A 12,351-nucleotide genomic window follows, 5' to 3' on the forward strand; every position below is an offset into this window, starting at 1 on the left:
GATTTAATGAGATAGGGATATTGGCTTTTTGGAGTGAAACAAGATTATCTGAAAATTTCTCCAAGAGCTCTCTGTGTTCTACAAGGCAATATCCAGGGGGAGAGGCTGCCTGCATAGATTTAATTTCCCAGGGGACTGGTGATGTCTATTTCCTGCAGGAAAAGATGCATGTTTCATGGGTTCTGAGGGTCTCAGGATGCCAGCTAGTTTATCAGAACTACAGTCACTAGCCGGCATCTAAGCTTAGACGGTTGCATAAAGCTCATAAAGCTACTCTCTTGTTCCCTTTCCTCTCCAAAGAGAAGTAATCAGTGTCAGGGCATTAGAGCCATGTCTTAAGATGTATGCATGTGAGCTGTCAGCAGCCAAGGCTCAGCTGCTAGAGGGCAGGCCACCAACTGTGTCTACTAAGGTATATCACTCAAACCACGCAGATTTCATTCACTCATCACAAGAAGTTCACTCCGTTTGGACCTAGGCTTTCCAAGATTCTGATTAGTCACAACTGGGGGGGGAGGGATTTCTAAGACAAGGACAAGGGGGATTAGTTACTGCCTTTGCCATTGTAGCCAGCCCCATGGCTGCGAGGGAGGCTCAACCTCTTTCTCCTCTACCACCCATTCTAGATTCCCTTCTCCTTTACCTTCACGTTCAATCACCTTGGTTGGTCTGGATGGATTCCCTTCTAGCATGACCCAGACCCTCATCCCTGACAGTTTTGAGCCCTGGTTATGATTGCTCTCGTGGCTCATTTATAGTTAAATTTGGTCATGGAAGAAACAAGAAATGCTCCTGTCCCTGAGTGCCAACCTCCCAGCCTTGGCCATGTATGAGCAGCCTCATTCCCTCCTGAAGATCAGGAGGTATAGTATAGTAACTTGCAAGTATAGTAACTCCTTTTCTGATTGCTGATGTACTTGCACAGTGGGCTTAAAATGACCAGACAGCTGTTGTAGCTTTAAGTTTGGTGAAACTTGCTCTGTCTCCTGGGGAATCAGTACCATTTAATCCACCAAGCCTAAATTGCAGGGACTGGAAAGACAGATGCCCCACAAGGGGTCACTGTGGGTGACAGTGAGTGGAGCCACTCTACCATCCACCCACTGGCTCTTGGCAGGAATCGTCACTTTTTAATGGGTATCCAAGTTGAAAACGGATCCTTCCCTTTGGACAGGAACATGGACTCCATTAACACTCCTTGATCGGAGCAGTCAGTGGTTTTCTTAGGCAATTATTTCAAGCCCCCCACCTGCCCTCAACTATATTTCTGACACACAAGTGCTTGCGAACCAACGAGTGACATCAATGCCAAAAATAAAAGAACTTAATAGGAAAAATATTTAACATTGAATTAAATGCAAATTTCTTGTTCCCCATGATCCTCTGGGCTTCTCTCTGTCCTATCATCTTCCATTATTCGCTGCATGTGACTCCCCACTAGATCATTATCTTGAAGATATTATCGTTATCTTGAAGACAGCAACTGCATCTGGCTCATTTCTGTCTCTGGCATCCAGTAAAATTTTTTCTGAATGATTGGATGATTGTATTCATCACATTAGAGATTGATGAAAACTACAATTATTATGTAGTACCAGAAGGAAACGTTCTTGATCCAGTGTTTGAGGCCCAGGTTTTGGATGTTTGCTCAATTGAATTAGGCTAATTTAGACTGCTGAAGTTCATTTAAAAATATGTATTATGTTTCCATCCTACGCTAGACATTGTCATTAGTGTCAGGGATCTGAGCCAGTTGTGTCTAAGGATCAAGAGTCCCCAGAATGCCCTGGGTCCTGGGGACATGCCCTACTGGTGATGGCTGCTTTGGCATCCTTGTTCTCCAGGGTATAGATGAGAGGGTTGTGGACAGGGATGAGAAGAGCATACACCACATTGACCATGATGTGGGAGTCGAGGGGCAGGCTGGCCCTGTAGGCCACAGAGGCTATGGCAATGTGTGAGTAGTAGTTACCAACCACCAGGAGGTAGGAGCAGCAGGTAGAGAAGGTTTTCGAACGTCCTTCTTGGGAGCTGATGGGAAACACCAAAGCCAGGATGTGGGCACAGGAGAGAAGCACCAGGGGAAGGGGCAGGAAGGACACCTCCATGGTGATGTAGAAGCCCATGAGGGTCTGGGACGTGGTGTCAGAGTAGGAGGCCTGGACCACAGCCAGGTGGTCACAGAAGCAGCGAGGGATGTGTTGTCAAAGGCCAAGCAGGAAGTCTGCACCCCAGTGGGGATGTGCAGGAGAAGGGCGGTGAGCCAGTCTCAGCTGCCAGGGTGGCATCGGCGTGGGGGTCATGAGGACAGGGTATAGCCCAGGGGGCGGCAGATAGCCACATAGCAGTCATAGCCATGCCACCAGGATGAAGGCTTCTGAGCAGGAGAAGCTGTGGAAGAGGTGAATCTGCAGGAAGCAGGCGGGGAAACTAAGGAAGCAGTCCTCAAGCAAGAGAAGGGACGGCATCTTAGGGACAGTGGTCATGGTGCAGAGGATGTTCAGGGCTGAGAGACTGATCAGGAAGAAGTCCATGGGCTTGTGGAGGCTGGGATCTCGTGAGGTAGCCTAGTCCCTGCCACCATAGGTGAAGGAACATTCTGAGTATGGTGATGTTGATGGACCCTTACAAGACTGCCTACCGTTAGCACTAGAACCTTGAGTGCAGTCATTTGGTACAAGCCCATCTGGTTTGGAGATCTCTACATGGAAGTTCCTGGATGGAGTTTTTAGATCTGAGATATCGGGAAGATAAGAAGATCACTGGTTGAGGAAGACGAGGGTAAGGCCTGCAGTGAAAACCTGACATAATTTGCCATAAGGTTCCCTTGATTCTACCTTCCTCCCTCTGAGCCTAGGATTGTCAGTGGTTTCTGATAGAGGCTTACAGATCAGGGGCTCTACAGAACTAGTGGGAACACTTCTCTGGGGACACTGAGATAACCATTTCTGTACAGCTCTGGATTTGATTCCTCCTCTATACCCTACTCATTCTTGTCTCACTCCATCTGAGCTGTGATGTTGTGTCTCTTGAATCAGTGTTCCTTGTCCCTATATTTCCATTCCTTTGAGGATTCCCTTTCTGGGCCATCTTATTGTGGGAGGGATAGAGAGAGCGGCTCCCTCTGAGGAACACTACAGACTGCTGTCTCCTTAACCCAAGATTGGCTTCCTTATTTCTGGAGCCGCTAGTGGAGCCCTCCGTCTGTCCCTCTGTAACCAGAATGCCTGTGACGTGTCTTTGTATCCTGGCTATTTTGTCATATCCAGGGAGCAACCAGAACTGATTTTCCCAATTGTCCCAGAACTGTCTGTTTTTAGTCCCGAAATTTCCATGTCTCAGGAAATCGCTCTGTCCCCAGCAAACCCGAATGATGGTTACCCCAGAAGGGTAGAGGTACTGTATATGACTTTGGGGGAGGGAGTCATTTCCTGAATTGAAGATGAATTCTCCCTACTGGGGGGGGGGGGAAACAACAACAACCCAGCTTCCAGGGACCCTCCATATGTCTTTCCCCTTCCTGGCTGCAGCAGCTTGGCTGGTGTTAGTCATCAGCCATTTTATGCCCAGCACCCCGGAGCATTCCTTTCTTGGCCCCAGTTCAGAGGGCACTGCAGAGAACCAGTGTCAGGAGAGCTGGCAGATCGCTCCACAGGGAGGCACCCTGCTCCCCAGAGGTAGCTGAAGAAGGTCATCGCTCAACCCTGGCCGCTGGCCCAATTCCTGAAGGGAGACTCTGCAACTCCTGGAACTGAGCTGCAGGAGGTGTGGGCTCGCCCTTGACCTTGACTCCGTGATCTGGGGCCAGGGTATATTGACATTCAGATCACTGCCTCTCTCTCCCAACCACGGCATGAGCAGTGTTTTTGAGCCTGGTTTTCCAAGACCACCTCCTGCTTCTCTCTCTCTTAACAAAATCCTTCTCATGTCACAGGATGTGTAAGAGTGGAAAGGGCCCTGCAGAGAAGCCAGTCTCTGGTCCTTTCTTCGCAAACGCAGAATCTGTGGGGCTAGGGGTGGGGAGCAAGTCCAGGTCAACAGCAGCTTGTTGCCAGACTTGGTCCTGGAAAGCAGGCCTCTGGGCTCTGGCCTTGGCTTCCGTCCACCAAGCTTGGACACCTGGAGAACTGGGAAGCTCTGCTTTCCACCTAGGGAAAAATTAGGCCAAAGGTTTTATTTTCCTCTCTAGATTTCTTAGGCTGATGTCAGAGACAACTATAAATTTCTATTTCCTTCTGAGGGTGTTTTCCAACAGTTTCAGATGGGCTGGTTACCAAACAGAGGCCCTACATGTCTAGAAAAATGCTCTTTTCGAGAAATGCCTTAGGAAAGAGATGGACTGGCCCAGCTGTGAAGAGAAAGTCATGGCAGCCAGGCCCCATGTCCTGAGTGGAAATGTTATACACCCCGCACCCCGCTGGTAAAACCAGCTCATCGGAAAGCCTCAGGAAATATTTTTTAATAAATGAATTTATGACTGAAATGGTTCACCTGAGGGAAACTCAACTTTTTCCCCTAATGGACTTGTCGGCAGGGTTTTCTATTTTCTTTCAGCACTGAAATTGATCCAAACCGCGTTCCCTGTGAGTTGCTGTGAGTCTGAGCGGCTGTGCCCTCCGCAGACTGGGCCCATGGGAACGGCGCGTGCTGGGTTTGCTGGGCAATCACGGAGCATCAGAGCCAGAAGCCTCCTGAAACCCCATTAGGACTGTCTGATCCCCATTCATTTTTTCCCCATTTCCATTGCTCCTTGTCTTTCAAATTAAAAAAGCCCAGAGAAGGGAGTGACTTGCTCAAGGTCACATGGGGGTTGGTGGCAAAGCCACACTAGCAGCCACATTCCTGGCTCCTTGCCCAGGCCCTCGAAAGGGGCCACCTTTGGGGAGGCACCAAAGCTTTCCCGTCTGGAGGCCCAGATCATTCTGGGAGTTGTCATCCACATCTCCCTCATTGGTTTGTGGGTTCTTTGGGACTGGAGATTGGCTCTGACCCCTCTCCTAGAAAACCAGCTTCTCAGTGGGACCCATTTTGCTTCTTGGTGATTCCACAAAGAGACACTGGAGCGTGGCTGTCCCCACAGCCTCAGGGAATCCTCTCCAGCATTCCTGCAGAATCAGACAACACTTGACTTTATGGAGGCCTTCTGGTCCTGCTCCCTTATTGTTGCTGATAGCAAAGGAGAGGCCCAGAGTGGGACTATGACCTGGCTAAATTCACACAGCAAATTACAAGCAGAACCAGCCTGCCCAGGATGCTATAAATTGGGGCAGAAACATTTTAGCCTATCTCCCTTCTCTTAGAGCCCATCTTGTAGTGGGGTAAGAGTCTCTACCTGCTTGCCCCCCTAAAGCCTGCCTTCCCAGAACCTTGTCCTTCCTTGGGCTCTGACCAGCTCCAGGCACTGCCTTTGTGCCCAAGACCTCTGCAGGGTGGCCCAGCTCACCTGCAACCCAGGCCACTTCAGCTGCTCCCTCCTCTCCCCAGGCCAGCGCTGCCTCCAAGGGGAGAACCAGGTTGGGGCTGAACCTGGTCCCATGAAACCTCCAGGGCTGCCCATTACTAGCCGTCTGGGGCTCTCCCCCTTGAGATTCCATTCTACTGAGGCCTTGAGTAATGTTTTTCTGGGGACTCCCAGGTGGCTGATTAACAGCTATCGCTGGGTTTTGCTTATATGGAACAGGAAGAAGAACAGTCCTCACTGGGGCTCAGAACTCTGTGGTCTGTGCATGTTTTCCCAGCCATGGAGAAACAGCTGGGAGCCCTGGGTGACAGATGAGGAAACAGAGGCTCGGAGGCAGAAGGAGTTGCCTGTCTCATGGCAAGCCAAGGGCCAGGACAGATCTGAGGTCTCCCATTTTCTCAGGCTAGCCTCTGAGACCACACACAGAGGGAAAAGTCTGTGAAAATTCTCTGTGTAAGTGTGAAGTCTGTCCTCTGCTATCGGCCAGGGCATGGGGGCTGGGCTTTGAGTGTTTTGAAGCTAGAGGAACAAGTGTGACAGAGCAGGGAGCCACTCAGTTTGCCAGATCTTCACTCGCTCACACTCGTCTGTCCTCTCTTCTTCATGCTTACTCTTTTATGCTAGACACCTTATTACTCAGTCCGACCTCCTCCAGGAAGCCCTCTGTGATTTCATGTTCCTCTAGCCCCCGGCTTTCTTGCTCTCTTCTGAATTAACCAGGCCTGGCTGCCTATGCTGCTGATTTTTTAAATTAGGAGAACTGAGGCTGACAATTCATTCCCTGTTGAATAAAGCTGGTGGTGTGCCGGCTGCCCGCTCACAGTGAATCACATAGTGTAGTGGGGAGAGCCAGTGACAACACTGGCCAGCAGTCATAGCCAGTGTGATGTGTACTATTAGAGAGCTGAAGGGCTCCGGAGGAGGGAACAAAGCAGGCTTGCATCATGGAAGACATCTTGTGGGCTGATTGTGGATTATAAGCAGATATGGAAAGCCCTCCAAGCCAATAAGGCCGGGACAGGGTCAGGAAGGGCTGAAAAAGCAGAAGGTATGTTCAACGGGCAGATGGAGGTGTATTTGTGATGCAGAATGGAGGGAGAGACTGGGAGTTTCAAAAAGGGAAGCTACAGAGGTTGGCAGGGGCCAGAGAGAGAAGGGGCTTGAATTTCAGACCACAGAACAAGAACTCAGCACGAGACATGGGAGAGCCAGGGCCGGCCTTCAGATAGGGGACTTAGAGTCAGCTGCCTGTTCCAGAAAGATCACCCCCACTGCCACATGGAGAGCAGAATCTCATGGGAGAGGCTAGAGGCAGGGAAGCCAGTGGGGGATTGGGTAGGGAGAAGACGGAGAAATAACCATATTCCCGACAAGGGAAACCGCTGCCTTTCCTGAGGGCTTACTTGTGCTAATGATATGCTAATGATCACCTGCTTAGTCTCAGCTTGTCTGAGCGGTGGTTTTCATTGCCCTTGCTGCGTAGTCGATGGAGCTCAGAAAAGTTGTCACTAAGCGTGCTTTGGTCCCTCCTCTGGGCCCACAAGAAGCCACTGTTAGAATTCTAACATTTCCAAGGCCCACACCTTTTTACTACCCAGGATCGGAGAAATCTTCAAGGGGGCATACTGGCCAAAAATGTGATAACTGCATCTGGAGGAGTCCAAGCATGCCTGCTTGGGGGACAAGGCAGATGGAGGTGGGTGGTGGGCAGTGCATGTGGGAAGACATTTTCGGAGGAAGATAAGGAGCTCCGTTTTGGACATGTTGTATCTGAGGAGCCAGTGGGACATCCAAGTGGGTATGTTCAGCAGATATTTGAGGGTTTAAGTCTGGAGCCCTTGAGAGAGAGCTGAGTTGCCAAGACTTGGGGTGGAGGTGGGAGACTTTGTTTTTATGGAGCTAGGGAAAGAGTGTGGCATGAGAAAGACAGAACCTTGGAGGAAACCAGCCTCCATGGGGCAGAACAAGAAGGGTCTGCAAAAGATGCCGAGGGAAAAAATGCCCAGAGAGAATGCAGCCACGATGATATCAAAGAGCACACAAGGCCAGCAGCAGTGACCTGCCAAGGGGACTAAAGGTTGAGAAGTGGAGAGTGTCCAGGGACCCAGCACGGAAGAGACCACTGGTGACCCTGGGGTGAACAGGTCCAGAGGAACAGCAGGTGTGGGAGACTGGGGGCTGAGCAAATGGAGAGGGGTGTAGCATTTCAAGATGCTTGGCTGTGAAGAGAGGTGTGTGGTTGGGGTCAGGGAGAATTTTGCTGTATTTTTAAACTGGAGATGCCTGAGCAGAATTCCCAGCATTTGTTGGTGGAAATAAGCCCCAGAGAGGGACCAGAGGAAGAAGGTTGACAGAAGAGAGGAGGAGCTTCTGAGCCTGGAGTCTAGACTCATGGTGAGTCAGGTGGGGGAGGGAGGTACAACAAGGAGGGGTGTAAAAGCAGGTTTGCAGATTTAGTGGTGTGGTGGGGCGGGGGAGGGCAGGACAAGTCTCATTTCAGACCAGAATGGTGGGCGAATTCCGCAGAGATGTGGATCTTTTGGGAGTTGTTCTCTCCACCCAGGGGGACCTGGAGCGCATATAGCAGGGCAGGCTCAGATCTCAGCGCCAGACCGGTTGGCTTCAAGCCTGACATTCAGCTTCCTGAGCCTGGGTTCCCTCTTCCGTACAATGGGGATTTGTCCATTGAGTGAATGTCTCTTGAGTACGAGCTCTGTGCTCATGCGGTACAGGTTAAGAAGAGGTGAAGAGTGCGAGCTGGGGTCAGAAGCATTCTCCACCCAGACTGCCCAAGCCCTGTGCCTCTGTCCTGAGGCCACAGGGAGGCCCGGAACACTCACAGGCCAGGCGTCTCCCTCCTTATGAAGTGGGGAGGTCCAGACATGTCTCCAGGAGGGCCCGTGCATCTCAGGAACTTTTCTGAGCTCTGAAGAGAAAACAACCCTCCCCCTCTGAAGTTCCCACCCTTGCAGAGGCCGGCAGCTGTCCCGCTCCACCCTGGAAAGTTGGTCACGCTCCGTCTCTCTGTCTCGCCCCTACTGCTCCTCACCCTCACCGGTGCGATGCTCCTGCAGACTCGAGAGGCTGGAAACGGAAAGTGCCGAGGAGGAAAGGGAAGTTATAAATACATTCAGGGAGAACCTAGGCTGCCTCCCCAGCTGCGGGCAGTGAGTCCACTCAGGGCGGTGAGTCCAGAATCGGGTCCAGGGTTGGGGCCTCCAACCTTCTCATCACTGTCACCATCCTTCCCGCCACCAGGAGGCGGTGGTACATCAGCTTTGGGGGCCAAATGCACTTCGGGTTCAAATCCTAGCTCCTCCACCCACCTGCTGCACTTGGGCAAAGGATTTCCCTTCTCTCTGCCTCTGTCTCCCCTGCATGAATGGGGGGTAACAGCACCAGCAACAGTGGCTGGAGTGAAGGTTTAGTGAGAGACTCTAGGTGAGAGTACTTTGCAAAATGTGAAGGTCTATGAAGGAGTTTTCTAGAGCTGTCCCCACCTCAGCCACAGAAAGACCACCCCTGGATGTCTTCTCCTCTGAGGATTTTCACCCTGGAAGGCTGGACGCAGAGGAAACGGCTGATGGAAAGTTCCCGGAGGGTACGGCCACCCTGTTCAATGCTCACTGACCAAGGTCACGTAGAGAACTAGGATGTAATCTTGACCTTGTCCAAGGAAACACTTGACCAGGGCAGGGGGTGGGGTGGGGGTTGGCGGTGGTCCTTGCAGGGTGAGCGCTAATCCTGTGACAAACGGTGGAAGGGCATTTCAGCAGGGAGACACCGCGTGTGTACGGGTACCAAGACATGAATGTGTGGGGTACGCTCTGGGCAGAGGACCAGGGCAGGCAGGGAGGCCGGTAAGGCAGATCATAGGGATGTGATGACAAACATCAATTTTTAGCTAAAAAATTAACTTTGCTCTGAGGAGCAGGGCTGGGTGCCATGAGATTGGGGTTTGGAAAGATGACTCTGGGAGAAGGGAGGAGATGAATTAGAACAGGGAATCTGGAGTCACAGAAGAATAAAGGGACTAAAAGAGTCTGGAAGAAGGAGGAACGGATTCTGAGCTAAGGGGAACAGGGAGGAGGAGACAGGAATGTGAAGAACAGGGAGCTGCCATGGGCTGTTGGGAAGGAGGAGGGTGGGTCAGGGATGGACTTGACCTCAGTGAGACTGGGGCTCAGCAGGGTCCTAGGAAGGGCCTAGGAGGGTCTCCAGGCCAGCAATGAGTTCTTGCTGAGCCAGAGGTGCCTGGGCGACCCCCCAAGAACAGGTGGACATCAGGAGGGAGCCTGGGCTGGAGCAAAATCTAGGAATCACCGGCTGGGGCTCAAGCCCTTTCTGTTGTGGGATGGAAACCTGAGATCTGAGGAGGAGGAAAGTGACATATCCAAGGTCATTCAGATGGTGATCAGTAGAACAGGCCTGGACCCCTGTCAAAAGTGTTGAGCTCCATACTTAACTCTATTCAAGCCCATGGTTTAGGGACTGATGGACAGATGACTGAGTCCTCAAACTAGCTTTCCGAGACAGTTAAGTGCCACGATTCTGGGCATAAGTTCTAGAGCCAGACTCTCTAGGTTAAATCCTGGTTCTGCTTATTAACAGCTGTGTAACCTTGGGCGAGTTTTCTTACATCTTTGTGCCTCAGCTTCCCCATCTGTAAACTGGGAGCTTTAATGGGTAGTTGGGAGCACTAACTGAGTCCTTGCACAAATAAAGTACTTAGAACAATGTTGGACATGTGATTCATGAATGCCAGTCATGTTTATTATATCAGTTTTATGGTTGACAAAACTGTGGCTTGAAAGAATGAAGTGGATGGGGCGCCTGGGTGATGTGGTCGGTTAAGCCTCCGACTCTTGGTTTTGGCTCAGGTCATGATCTCAGGGTCATGAGATCGAGCCCCATGTCAGGCTCTGTGCTTAGAGCGTAGTCTGTTTGGGACTCTCTGTCCCTCTCCCTCTGCTCCTCCCCCATGCTCTCTCTCTCTCATTCTAAAATAAATAAATCTTTCAGAAATAAAAGAAGAAGAATGAAGTGGCTGTCCAATGTCACACAGCCTGTTGTTGGCAGAGCTCAGACCTAAGTGACTCCGAAGACTGGATTGGTTTGCTTACGCTGAACTGCCTTCCCCTGTGGCTATTTCTGGAAGATGGTTGGATGTTTTCAACTCAAGAGACAGGAGTCTGCAAACTAAAGTCTCCTCGGAAGGGATTCTGTGGACCTGGGCTCAATTTTGCTGGAAAGATCCACCCCTGCCCTGGCCAGAGACCAGGTCCGCTCCACCTGGGACAGCTCAGGCCTGGTCTCTCCCCTCCCCCAGGAAGACGCATCTGTGTTTCACCCAGAAGACAAAAAAGGGCAGGCCTTTAAATAAGGGCAGCGACACTTTGATAATGAGGGTGTTTTAGGCATGAGTGCCAGAACAGTTGGAGCGAGCGAAGCTAGGAAGAGTGTGTGCAGAGTGTGGGGGTAGGTGTGTTTGGCTGGAATGTGAGAAGGAGAGAACCAAACAAAACGTAAACTGACAAGGCTCCAGATAAATGGCACTGATGGAAGCAGTCAGCCTGTTCCAGCCTCTCCCAAGGGCGTTAGAGCCAAGGCCAATTTTGTGTCCTGCCCTGGTCCTAGACTGGGCCCTAATGCCATACAGAATGCGCTTTGCCCCAGTAATGCTCACCCGGGCATCTGCGGAGGGCCCGCCGGGTTGAGATCAGCTGCCTGTGCGTTCGGCTTCCTGCCTTCCCCATCTGCAGGCTCGCAAGCCCATCAGGGAGGAAGTGAGTCATCTTCCTAGATGAAGCATGCGGCATGCTTCCCCAGCAGCTGTCATAAACTCTGCCCAAGTCCCAGAAATGAAGCCCAGGGAGGAACGGGCCCTCGGGTTTTTGTAGCTTGCACGAGCCGTGCTCCTCATGTGCCCTCCAGAGCCCTTTCCTCAAGAGAAGAAAATCCTAGTAATGTCGATGGACATTACCCACCCATCAGGCACTGTGTGAGGACGGCCGCTTATGAGCCCCATCCTACAGATGAGAACACAGAGGCATCAAGAATTAAGGAGTACATGGGGGCGCCTGGGTGGCTCAATGGGTTACAGCCTCTGCCTTCAGCTCAGGTCATGATCCCAGGTTCCTGGGATTGAGCCCCACATTGGGCTCTCTGCTCAGCAGGGAACCTGGTTCCCCCTCTCTCTCTGCCTGCCTCTCTGCCTACTTGTGATCTCTGTCTGTCAAATAAATAAAATTAAAAAAAAAAAAAAGAATTAAGGAGCACATGGTTATGGAGTTTCTGTTTGGGAAGGCAGAACAGCTGTGGAGATGGGGTCATGGTTGCACAAACAGGGGGACGCCCTAAATGCCCCTGGATGGCACACGGACAATGGTTAAGAGGGTAAATTGTATGCTATGTCTATTAAAAAACTTACAAACGAGCGGAGAAGTAACATAGCTACCAACTGGAGAAGCCAGGAGTCCCACCCAGCAGTCCGGCCCCAAAGCCTTGTCCTTAACCATCTGCTATTTTGTCTCATTTGCAAGCAGAGATACTGATCTGAGGGACAGAGGCACTTGCTCCTGAGGGCTCTGGGGACTGGAGGTGATGGGGAGGCTGGGGCAGGTTCCAGGCAAGGGCGGTGGTGGTCTGGACCAGGGTGGGGATGGCAAGATGGAAAGAACTGGGCCAGCTTGAAAGACTTGTGGAGCACATAGGCAGGTGTGCAGAGGCAGAGGCCGCCTGTGACTGCTCTCCCTGGGCTCCCCCTGGCCTGTCTGCTTCAGCCTCCTTGGATAGCGGGCCTCTGTCCCCTTTCCCTGACTGGGAAGAGTCTGGGAGGAAAAGCCCCCGCACAGACCTCCTCCCTGGCCCCCAGGGGGCAGTGTTGCAAA

The 12,351-nt window shown here is 51.6% G+C and overlaps 1 protein-coding gene and 1 pseudogene across 1 annotated transcript in view; both read right to left on the reverse strand.

Moving 5' to 3' along the window:
• The window catches only part of LOC132017478 (olfactory receptor 2AT4), a 111,628-nt gene that overhangs the window by 18,241 nt on the left and 81,036 nt on the right, over window positions 1-12,351 (reverse strand). The window lies entirely within an intron of this gene.
• LOC132027633 (olfactory receptor 2AT4-like) lies at window positions 1,767-2,671 on the reverse strand (annotated as a pseudogene).

The sequence above is a fragment of the Mustela nigripes genome, chromosome 1 (assembly GCF_022355385.1).
Source record: "Mustela nigripes isolate SB6536 chromosome 1, MUSNIG.SB6536, whole genome shotgun sequence".
NCBI classification, from domain to species: domain Eukaryota; kingdom Metazoa; phylum Chordata; class Mammalia; order Carnivora; family Mustelidae; genus Mustela; species Mustela nigripes.